Source organism: Salminus brasiliensis, chromosome 18 (assembly GCF_030463535.1).
Source record: "Salminus brasiliensis chromosome 18, fSalBra1.hap2, whole genome shotgun sequence".
Taxonomy (NCBI): domain Eukaryota; kingdom Metazoa; phylum Chordata; class Actinopteri; order Characiformes; family Bryconidae; genus Salminus; species Salminus brasiliensis.
The window spans coordinates 20,698,545-20,710,849 of record NC_132895.1 but is presented as its reverse complement, the minus strand read 5'-3'; the positions used below and the strand labels follow the sequence as shown (position 1 = coordinate 20,710,849).

Genomic DNA, 12,305 nt, shown 5'->3' with positions numbered 1-12,305 from the left:
GAATTGGTGTTAGTTCTGGTATTAGCATTAGCATTTCCACAAAAAAACTGATTATTCTCTACAATTTCTTATTATGTTGAATAGAATTTATGTTAGTAATAATATTAGCAATAGCATTTCCACAAAAACTGTATTGTGCTCTACAATTTCTTATTATGTTGGACTGAACAGGTGTTAGTATTAGTACTAGCATTAGCATTTTCACCAAACCTAAGTTCTCTACTACAATTTCTTATTATGTTGAACAGAATTGGTGTTAGTACTAATATTAGCATTAGCATTTCCACAAAAACTGTTTTGTGCTCTACAGTTTCTTATTATGTTGAACAGAATTTGTGTTAGTACTAATATTAGCATTAGCCTTTTCTCATTAGGTTGAAAGGATCTGAGCCTGAACCTGAGCTACTTCCATTTGAATCTGGTTACATTAACATGAGTTAATCTCAAGAAATCTTGAGTGTGTTTGCCAGCCCATGAAATCAAAGCCTATTCTGCCACCGAGAGGGTGGTGTTGTTACTCACCACTCTACACCAAATCACCAAATATTACTTTTTTGACATTACTCAAGGTCTGGTTCCATGATCTCGTGGATTGATGGCAGCACCAGGTTTCAAACTTGGGATCAACAACAGCAGGAGTATCCTGGAAGCATGTGATAATATTCACATTATATTTACATTTACAGTATTTGACAAAAGGCTTTTAATCAGAGCAGTTTGCAGTTTAATCCTGTTGCTGAGGAAAATGTAGCATTAGTCTTGCCCAGTGGGTCTTACTGCCTAGGTGGGGAACCGTGACATAATCCATGATAATGGTCTCATACCATCATATCATCCACACACCACAGCACTTAGCTGTCGGCAGAACTGAAGTGAATGTACAGTTGGAGCAGTGTGTTTTGGGGGGTGGGGGGGTGGGGGGAGTTGGTGTAGGGTGAGTGAGGTTTGAACTCAGTGGGCTCTCAAGCAAACTGAGCGTGAGACGAGAAAACGAGAGAGAGAGCCAAGAGAGCGTTAAAGAGAGGGAGAGATGGAGAGAGAAAAAACATGATGGATGCGCAGCTGTGTTTACCAAACACACCTCAGCAGCCATACAGTTCACATCCTGGCACCTTTTTCTGACATCTGCTGGACTGAATCTAGAGTTAGTAAAGATCAGCATTTAAATATAGATTCCTTAATTCAACCTTTAGGGGCAAAAGCATGGTGTCACTGTATACTCATTATTTACCATGTGTACAGTAGCTCTTAGAAACTGGTGTGGAAATTGTGTAAAAGGTACAGATTCTAAACTTTCAGTCGATCGGCCATAGCATTGATACTGAGTAGGCCCCAGATGTGAGCGTTTAGGGCGTTTAGAGACCTATGACTCTGCCGCCAGTTTCACAGGTGGTTACTTTCTTGAACCACTTTTTGTAGGTACTGCATCCACTGCTTCCTGGGAAGACCCCACAAGACCTGGTGTTTTGGAGGTGTTCTGACCCAGTTGTCTAGCCTTATGTTGAAGATGGTCTCAACACCTAAACTTCAAGAACTGACTATTCACTTGCTGTGTAATACAGGGTTTCTCAAGCCTGGTCATGGAGGTACCCTGCCCTGTTCAGTGCTTTCCCAGCTCACCTGATTCAACAATATTTGAATTGAATTGAATTGAATTGAATTAAAAATGACTTGTTTGCCACTTTGTACATTTCTTACTTTTTGATGCTAAAACATGGAAAAAAGTGTAAAGTCAAAGCTGTCAATACAGAATATAAATCAGATGTAAATGTAATTCCTAGCATAATTATGTCGTTTGATATTCAGTTATGTAATTACAATTGAATATCATGGCAAAATGAAAATAACTCCCTTTCGATGGGCTAATGATCTTAGAAACTTGTAGTAATGTGTTTTAATTGTGATTTCTCTGATAGCTCCCTACAAAGCTGGTTCATTAGATACTGTGTTATAATAAACTGCTTAACAAAACAAATGATAATGGGAGATTATGTGTCCCAAAATGCAACGAGATTTAATTAAATTTGCAAACTTCCAGTTCAGCATCGCTGAATTTGCTCATAATAAACTCTCTGTACATAATTTATGGCCATGTCCCTTAACTACCCATATTGCAATTTTTGCCATATATCTCACACAGTTTAGTGACTAAAACTAATGAACACATTCACTGATTTACAGATAATTGAACATGCTCCTACAAATACAGATGAAAATGTAATACTAATGACTTTTAGGCCTCTCGTTCTTCTACACGGGACAAGTATCTGGTTGTAGCTAATCTATTATGCAGTCTTTTGCTTTTTAAAGTGTTGTTCTCATGACAACCAAGCTATTACTAGGGATTGCAAATCCGTAGCTGAATGATTTGTTTCTTTTGGTCTCTTTTTAAAGTGTCTTTTCAAAGCTGTTCTCTTGAGCTGAGCGGAAAACAAACGTGGAGTTTCTTAAGTAGTAAAGTGGACTGGTGGTGCCGTGAAGTACAATCATGGGTTTGTTGATTTTCTCTTACCGACACATTCACTGCGCAGTAAAACACTACACTAAACAATGCCCTCTTTCAAGTGTTTTACTGCACAGTGAACATGTCAGAATCAGTGTGACCCTGACACATCACTGGAAGTTTTGATGTATACAGAGAATGGCAACTGCCTGAGACTCTAGGTTCTGATCCAGGAAGACGTGTCAGGGTCACATTGACGCAACCGGTCTGAAGACAACCCTCTTGTTATTTAGAGCTGAAACAATTTTAATGCAGAATTGAAAACAAAATGTTTCCAGTGCCCTGGGTGCATTTAATTCAAATAAAGTGGGAGGGGCTTTTGCATGCACCTATGCTGATTGGACTTAATTTGGGGTGGGGGTTGTCAGGGTATTGTGTTAGACGATGGCAGGCATTCAAAAAATAACTTTTTTTAATTATATGAACCAAACAAATCTATGTTGTATATAAATAAATGTCTAAACCAAATATTTCCCTGAAAGTTTGTGTGCCAATATACCCGTACTGTAAATACAACCATTTCCATTTGAAACATTTTCTGTAACTTTAAAAGAATGCATTTATTGAGTCCCCACGGAACATCTATATGTTACTACATGTTCCAATAGAAAGTATGGGACTTCACTTGATTGGGGGTGAAACATGCCCAGATGCAGTTTTACAAGCCTTTTTACAACCCTGTTATTTTACTTCAGAATTAAACACACAGTTTTCATTTTTTAGGGACAGGCCATGAAAAAAAATATGGGCATCGATTTTATTGGCTGGTTTATGGCACTGGAACATTTCAAAAGGGCTACATAACATAGTATAGCACTGTAACAAGAACATCATAATCTTCTTATCTGCTTCCTCATCAGGGCTACAGTAACTATAGTAGCCTACCCGTAATTATTGGGCGCAAGGCATGAATACCCCCTGGGCAGGGAATCAGTCCATCATAGAGAACACTGTAATTTTTATTTTTTAATTGTTTTTCATGATTTTATTAGTCTTTCCGGATAGTGTTACTGTCCTCTCTGTGCCCTCTCTGTGTCTTCTTGGCATGGCCTGCAGCTACCTATCTGAAAGGATTTGAAGCCCATGGACTGGGTTAGCTTTTAGCCTAGAACCCTCCACATGATGCGTGACACTTCCCCACCTTTCCCGTTGTGTATACAGCGCCACAATGGTGCTTCCTCTGGTTGGCCCTTCTCTGATCATCCTTTCTCCTTTCTCCAGTCAGCCTAGCATTAGCTTGTAACCTTTTTAGCTTCACTTCCATATTCTCCTGAAGTAGTCGTTGCATTTAGCCATAAAAGCCTTTTGCTAGTAGACTGGGGTTCGTTATGTACCAAACTGTCATTATTCAACCTTGCCAAAGTTAATACAGTTGTCCATTGTGGGGCAGCTTTAAATGTACAGTGTTTTGAAATTGGAGAAAGCTTGATGTGATAAATAATAGACCATAATAGTTGTTGTTAAAGTTGTTAAAGAGTGGCATTTAGGTTTTAAATACATCACTGTAAGCATGTTGTTTAGAGTTGTGCATTCCCAATTAGCGAAGCAGCTCAATTAACTCGTTTGGATTTACAAAGTAATTACCAATTCTTCGAAGCATCAGTAGCAACAGTTTGACCTTCTACACTGTTGACCAACTTGGTACTGAGAAACGGAGTGTGTAAGAAAGCCAATCGCTCAGCACATGTGTAATTTTCACTTTCAAAGCCTAAAATAGCCCCGCAGAACTTTTCTGCCTGAGACACTCCCGACATTAGCAGAGGGGAGATAACCCAATGTCACGAACCCAATAGCACGGAATTAATGCTTTCAGTGTCTCCGTTATCTCGCCGACTCACAGACAGGAGGAGACATTTTTAATAAGCACTTTTTTGCTTTTGTCTGAGAAACCTGTCCAGTCGACAGATTTGCTCCCGGTGCCCCACAAAAAGGCAGCGATGGAGGAGCGTGCTGGAGATAAAGGTGAGCATAACATCAAAAAAACAGCTCTTTGAAGAGAGTTGCACCTCTGGGTGAGAAATATCAATTCACCGTGTGTAACCCCTTCGTTCTCCCCCTCCATTGGGCTACGGTTTATCTGCCCTGTCCTTACCCTCATCTGCATCACACTGCTGTGGGTCACTGGGCATCAGAGCACTAATCTGTCTATCCTCCTGACAATCAGCCGTGGAGGTGTCAAACTGCTCTGATGTGGTATAGACAGGACTGAGAATGCTGGCTGAAGTCCTCATACAGAGACACCTAATACCCTCAACTGACCTCTGTGTGTAAGTTTTTTTTTTTTTGAGCAACTGTTGCTTGGTTCAACAAGCTTTACAGAACATCTGAAATTCCATTTAACCGAAAGACAAACCTAGTACTCCTGTAGTTTCGTCTAATAATAAGTGTCATGTATGTATGCATGTGTGTGAAAGATTACACTGTTAGGCCAGAGATACTCATTATGGCTGCCTCACGTATCCTGTGTCTGCTTGGTGTGTCGGTTGTACACATCCTCAGTCCTTAACACTACGTGTGCACAGGGTGCAGTAAACACAAAAAGGGGCATTAGGAGCAGTGCAAGCACTCGGCAGCATCAAAGCAGCAGAAAGCGAAGAAAAGCTGTGCGACCGCAATTACCAGCATCAGTATGATGTGTCCTTGCTGCTGCACAGTGACAAATATGCTTGTCAGATAAGGCTGGCGAGAGATCATTATTTAAAAAGTTCATGTGGAAACTTGGTCAGTGCTCTCTGGTCTGTCCTCTAGTGGAAGCCTCCAGTAACACACGTAGCACACAGCAAGTATGTTATCTATTTGAACGCATGGCCTAACAGCAATTTACTAGTATCAACTACTCCTTGGAAGGCTGAAACGGGGAGAGGACCTCTGGGCGCTAGTTCGGAGGTGGCTTCGTGGTAGCTGTCTAGCTTAGGTAAGCCCTGAAGAACAAGGGAGGAGATGGGATGGCGGTGTGTACAAAAAAAAAGTTAGTCACAAAGGTGAAGTGAGAAGTGGCAGGTCTTTATAGTGCTGAGAAGGAGAAATTCAGGGTGTGGTCCATCTCCCAAAACGTGTATCTCTAGCCTTACAGATGCTTAGAGGAGCCTACAGCTTTTTTAGAACATTTGCATCACCACAGCCCTAACAAGCTAATTAAGTAAAGTCTTTTGCTGTACAACAAGTGTATTTCTCCATCCTGCTCTTGTTGTTACAGTTTTAATTAAGAGCCAGTGTGTCTTTAAGCTGTCCTGTGTGAGCAGCTGACCACAAGCTTATGCTGTTTAACAGGATAGGATTCTTTTAGTTGTTGTCAGCAACAGCACTGTGAGACTATTCCTCATGGGGAACACCATCAGAGATCACATTCCACAAACACAGTCAAATTTGCTGTTTCTGTTTGGATATTGGACATTATTAAGACTTATTAAAGATTTTATGCTGATATATCAATGAAGAACCGCTGTGTATGTACTGTGTGTATTAATGTGGGGTTGTCAGTTCTACTACCCTAAGAGCTACGTTGCGTCTTCGTGTCAGAACCGTGAGCGTATCCCCGCTGGGTATAAAAACTTTTAGCAATTAGCAACACACTGTGCTTTGCCTCCCTTACTACCTTACCTCATGCTGTCTCACAACCCTTCCAGCAATTCACCACAGGAGCCCACCACCTCAGCTGCAAAGAGCTTTTCACCCATATCATGAAGACACACCACCCAGAGTACGCGTAGGCAAAGAGACCTTCGATACACTCTCAATATCCAGCACCACCCTCAGACAAAATAAACGTGGAGGTTCTTTAAAGTTCCAACAGTTGTTCTTCTTTGCCATCACTCCACAGAACCCTTTCTGCTTTGTGCTCCTCCGGGATGCCAGCAGGGTCACTATTATACACATTGGTGCTCAAGGCAAAGCTACCATAAAATCCTAGGCAAAGTCTAGCAAAGCGCCGTTGCCGGAAGCAGAAAGGAAGCCTTACGTAAGGATTATTGTTTTATTAGAATGGGCTCTGAGGCCAAACATGGTGCTGGATGTATTATGAAACCCATGAAAACCAGTGCTATTTTTTATCTACAATTACAATCAATATTTTCCAATGGTGGTATTATTTCTCATCAGCAATAATCGTGTTAGATCAGTGGTGTATTTGTTTTCATGTGTCGCCCCTCCGATCTCTGGACCCTATTTCCATTATCTGTGCTTCTCTGGAGGGAAGTCTTTGCTGGCAAAACTAAATGAATGCAATCTATCATTATCAAGAGAGGCAAACTTCTTTTTTTTTCAGCAGGGTTGCAGAGAAATATGTTGGTATATTACACAGGAACACTGACTAGAAGTTTGCTAACTCTCCGGTGAATACAACAGGGCATCTGTGAGCAGACATTCATTCAGTGGATTTCATCAGTAATCTGATGTAAACACAACGCAAACACTCATACACAGAAATAGTCTTTTACCCTGCCTCTGATTGCCTCTCTAGAGTGGCTTCTATCAGTGAGGGATTTTTATTTTTTTATTTTTTGATACACAAGTTGACAAAAGCAGAGTAAAAGGGGAATGTTTTCATTTGCACTACAAAACCACGTGGAGCTCACTGAGTTCTGGCAAAATCTTTTAAGTTAGATATTGTAAGCTCTCAGATGAAAGACTACTTCTGTAAAAAAAGAAAAAAGGTAAAATACTAGGAAAGGAATTTGGTGAATGTTTGTAATTCTCTTGTTGGATATTTTGGATAATTTTTTTTATTCTCTTTCAAGCTGCCTTTTTATTTGTCTTCCTGTATGTAAGAAGTTTTACTTGTGTCTTTACCCATACAAAAATAACTATAGGCCTATGACTACACTTTAACGTAGGGTTGGTTGATATGGTAAAAATACTACATTTTCATGATACACAATATTTACAATACAGTGATTTGTATTCAGAATCTGCTGCTCTTCATCTAATTAAACCAGTCTAATTACACTGTTTGTAATGAAACCTGCAGTTGACCAGTGTTTATTAAGATAAACGCAGACAGACAGTACCCTCAAAATGTTTAGAAAAGCATATGTATCATGATAACAAAAATCATCTCAATATGATAAAATATTGTCATATTGCTCAGCTCTACTACAACAATCTTCTTCTTGTTTTAGTCATGCAAACATTTTACTCAATTTTAGCGTATTTCTCTTTTTGATATGATGTGAATCTGGCTGTTCCTTACATTGTGTCAACATTTCATGATGAATAGACAAAAATTGGAAAAAAAAATATTTTGCATTGATATGTATTGCAAGTTGAGAAGGTTTTGTCCCTTCTCCTGTAAAGTCTCTATTTTGGAGAGGTTTTTGAGTGATGGCTACAATATAATAGAAAAACCAAACAACTCAAAGAACCATTTGTTTTTTTCCGTTTTTTCTTTATTACCAAAAATGGTTCTGCCTTATCGCTATCAGTCAAATAAATGACCCCTTTATAGGACTTTATTTTTGTTTGTTTGTTCAAAATCTAGGCATATCGTTGCTGTCCAATGAAAAACATGTATCTCCAAAAAGGTGACTTTACAGGGGAAGTTTTGAATGGAAGTCAATGTTAAATAACGAGTTTATTCCAGGTCATTTGGAGCATTTCTATTGGTCTGCTCATCCAGAGTTACTGACACAGTGTCCAGAGCAGCTACAAGGTTCTGACCATGGAGAAAACTAAAAATGGACAAAAATGGAGATGCATGCTTTTCACTGGACAGCAGCGATGTGCTTATTTGGCCAATATTTCTGTAGTAGTGTCTCACATGATTCTGAATTCTGTAGTATTGGCTGTAAATCTTTTTCATAATGTTTAAAAAAAAAAAAAAGTTTGTAAGTAGGCTGGACAGTCGATAAGTCACCTCTCTCACCTTGCATGAGCAGACAGGGCTGCAGCTGCTGAGGAAAATATAATAATAATAATAATAATAATAATAATAATGTTTTTATTTATTTATTTATTTATTATTATTATTATTATTATTATTATTATTATTATTATTATTAAGACCTGTTTAATTCCTCTCAGTTTCCCCTGCTGGAAAGTGACGGCGCGCGGCCCCTCCCCCTCACTGTTGCTTCACCATGAAAACACTCCACATGTGCTTGCTTTAACTGCTAGACACGGAGGGCATTTCTACCGGGATGTGATGTTTACCGTGTTGTCCTGCTCTGCTGTGAGACAGCTGCGAGTTTACCGCGTGTGTGTGTGAGAGTGTGTGTATGTGTGTGTGTGTGTGTTTCGCCTGTGAAAGTAGCCGCGGTGGATGCGCGTGCAGGACTCCGGTGGGAAAGACACTGCGGACTAAAAGTTGGTACACTGTCGAAAAGCCCATGCCGAGCCCCTGAGAGAGGGAGGGAGAGAGAGAGAGACGACCGGCTGAAGAGGTAGGACATCTGGGAGAGAGGAGCGTGGGGAGCTCGTTACTCGCTGTATTTAGGGGTTGGCTTTGCCGCACAGTCTCCTCAAAGCGCCGCGTTGGCCGGTGAAGGTAACGCATGCTAACACCCTCACTGATGCTGCAGTCAGTCAGAGAGGAGGCTAGCGGTGACCGTCCTCCACTTTGGGGATTCGCACGCCGGTGTGGAGAATGGCAGGCTGTCTTCTAGCTACTTTCTGAGCTGCGTTTCTCCTGCCTTTACGCACAGCGGTCACTTTTACTACAGCTGGCTCTCCCTGTCGTTATCACGGACCTAGCTAATTGAATTTAAGGAGATTCAGGGAACACCGCATGGACCAACTGGTGTACAGTGGGAGACTGTTTGTGGGGCTGAGTCCAGCTTTGTAGCTAAACCTCTTAAAACAGCTGTGCAGAGAGAGGGGGAGAAAGAGAGAGAGAGGGAGAGAGAGGTGTACGAGTGACATGCTTAGATGCTGGTTAGTGAAAACACCCCAGTGAATTGTAATGAGGCTCTTTTCAGCAACAGTGTAAACTAAAGGCAGGTTTACACGCTGCACTGCTGTACAAACAGCCTCCTTGTTTACACTGTGAACTTTAAGCCAGCTAAAGTCGCTCCTGGTGGTCAGACATCTCAGTAAAAGCTTTACTAATGGCTTTACTGGGCCTGAGTGACCGGGTCATTTATCATTGGCATTTAGTCATCCATCATCCCAGAAGCCCTTTTTGTAAGAGGCGTTTCTGAAGGGTGAGTGAGGATGCAGCCAGTGCCAGCTGCCCCTCACACACCCTGCGCAGTGGCTGAGGTGGTTTACTGGGTCTTTACACACCGGTGCTTTTTTTTTTCTGTCTTCCTTTCCTTTCTTTTCTTTTCTTTTTTCAAAATAGGTTTATGTGATATCTCACACGACTGACATGGCTCACATTGGCTTCCTTTCCTCACTAGGATGACTCTTTTTCGTTCCTGGACATGCTGCTGCGGCTGCTGCTGCTGCTGATGGGCGACTTTCTAACGAAGTGGAGACTTTGAGGAGTTGGCTTTAGGAGATTAGAAGACGAATAGACGATGCTAATCCACTGCATAAAGAGGTAGATTAGTGTCACTCCTTAAGCCTGAAAAACAATATAGCCCAAGCTAGTGCCTGGCCAGCACACAGGGATAGCAGCAGCTCTGATCATATTGCTGCTCTTGCATCTCCTAGATGGTTGATGGTGACGTTACAGGGTGAAGAACTTTTAGAGTAATGTCATGGATAACTCCTAAAGGCCCGTTCATCATGAAATTGGTGTGTGTGTTGTGATAACTACATTGCCCTCCCCATGGCAGACTTCACAGCGAATTTGACAGTGTTAAATGTTGACACTCGCAGTTTTAATTGAACACTGAAAGTGTTGATTTAACACTGGTAAATTTGCTGTTTAGGGTTCGATACCCTGGCCGGACAAGTACGCCGATGCTACACCGATGAGAGTGCTTGGGAGTGCGAGACTCCTAACGCTGCTTTCGCCTGCCAGTTTAATGTGATTCTGAATACAAGCATCAGCCAAAGGCCGTAAATGTAATGAAATTTCACACAAAAAAGGGCAGCTGGTGTTTTCAAATGATGTAAAAAAAATAGAAAACTTGAATGGTCATTGGATTTATAGCGGCCACATTTTTTGAAACTTGAGAAATTGAATTGATTAAGATTTACTTTAATGAATCCATCCATCCATCCATCCATCTTCTTATCCGGAGGGTTATTTCAGAGGGTTCTGCCTACCTTAGAATCATTGGGCTCAAAGGCAAAATGTCCCCTGGAAAGGGTACCAGACACACACTCCTTCACACCTATGGGTAGTTTATCATTGGCAGTTGCCTCAACGAATCGGCGATGGCAGTTTGCATGACAGCACCCACTTAAATACGCATTTTCTGTCACAGAAGATTAACAACGTCTCTTAACAGACTACATTTTCCAATGCAGCATTTTGGAGACCTTGGAAAAGTATGCACGCATTGTTATTGTTTACTAATACACTCAATACTGGCAGCCCTTCACGGACATTGTTTTAGGTTTCGTAAGAGACCCTGTAGGAGCTTAGCCTTGGCTCATGATCCCTGTTCCACTTTTCCAACTGAAAGCTTCTCCTGAAAGCTCTCCTCTGCTCTACGTGTCATCAGTGCAAACCATATGCAAGCTGCCATCGCAGCCTCACCTGATAAGCTCCCATTACCACCCCATTAACACGACAGCTTACAGCAAATTACCAAGCATGTAGGTGACGCGGGCAGGTTTCTGCAGCCGAGCATGAACGTGATGATGCTGTGGTAGGGAGCGTAGCCCCAGCAGCCCAGGGTCTGACAGATGCAGCCTGCAATTCCCTAAGCTCCTCAGATTACGGGGATTAAGAGATATAGACTTTGTGCAATATCCTTAATGCATCATCATCAACAGCAGCAGACAGTGGTCGAGTGACTGCACAGTATAGGGACGACGGTCCACCGAAGACATTAGTAACCTGCTGTTTACCTCTCCCGTTCCAACTGGTCTCCTTGTCCATGTCCTACTGTGTGTCACACTTTCACACTGTCACTGACCCACTTACTGGCTGTGTTAAACCTGTGCTGTTTAAAAATACTACAGGGTAAGCCAGGACAGTGAAATATGCTGTTTTTTCATATTGACAGTCGTTTATTAAGGCAAATTATTAAGGTTTTTTTGTTGTTTTATTAAAGGGTCCATACCCTGCATATCCTGTTTTTCAGTAAGGGCTTTGAGGGTTGTGTGGCTTTTTTTTACAGTAAGCATAATTACATTTTAAAACATAATTTCTTAATTTGTCTTAATCGCAGATTTGATATCGGGCGCAGTGCAGCGCACTCAGCAAGACAAATTCTCTGCTTGGCACTTACACTAGACGCATTGGCGCAGCAAAGAGCATTTTTTGTCCACGTGTTAATGTTTAACCACCATTAAAACCTCTAATGTTAAGCAATAGAACACGAGAGGGAGTCTGTTATTTTGCATATAACATCACGCCTGTGTTTTAATCGCAGACACGAGCCAGTGGTGCCAAAAAGTACCACACCAGGACTGACCAAGTGGAGGTTCAGAGAACCTGTTGAAGTATCAAGTTCAGCCAGAGACTGTAATTTTGTAATGCTTAACATGTCCCACCCTTTATCAAAAAGAGCCAATCAGCTTGGCGGTTACACCGCAAGGCGAAGAGAACGGTGGTTTGTTTCTCGGCTACTTCTTGATGCTCCCAGACATGAATTTGTTGAAATCCGCCAGCAGCAGAGCACCGGATTTATCTTAGTGGAGCACTGAATAATGATAACTAATCGATAGTCATTGAACTCATGTCATTTGTAGTTATTCCAGTATTATTTTTAATGCTTCACTTACTAAACAGTTAAACAGGTGCTGG

General features: G+C 41.4%; 1 protein-coding gene across 6 annotated transcripts in view; it reads left to right on the top strand.

The window, feature by feature from the left end:
• The first annotated feature begins 8,643 nt into the window (after positions 1 to 8,643).
• The window catches only part of tenm2b (teneurin transmembrane protein 2b), a 325,773-nt gene continuing 322,111 nt past the window's right edge, over positions 8,644 to 12,305 (top strand). For 4 of the 6 annotated variants that reach the window (XM_072662451.1, XM_072662450.1, XM_072662449.1 and 1 more), the window contains exon 1: positions 8,644 to 8,880. The gene's annotated coding sequence lies outside the window, so the exon portion shown is untranslated. The remainder of the gene's footprint in view (positions 8,881 to 12,305) is intronic. The other 2 variants (XM_072662452.1, XM_072662453.1) reach the window with 2 other exon arrangements.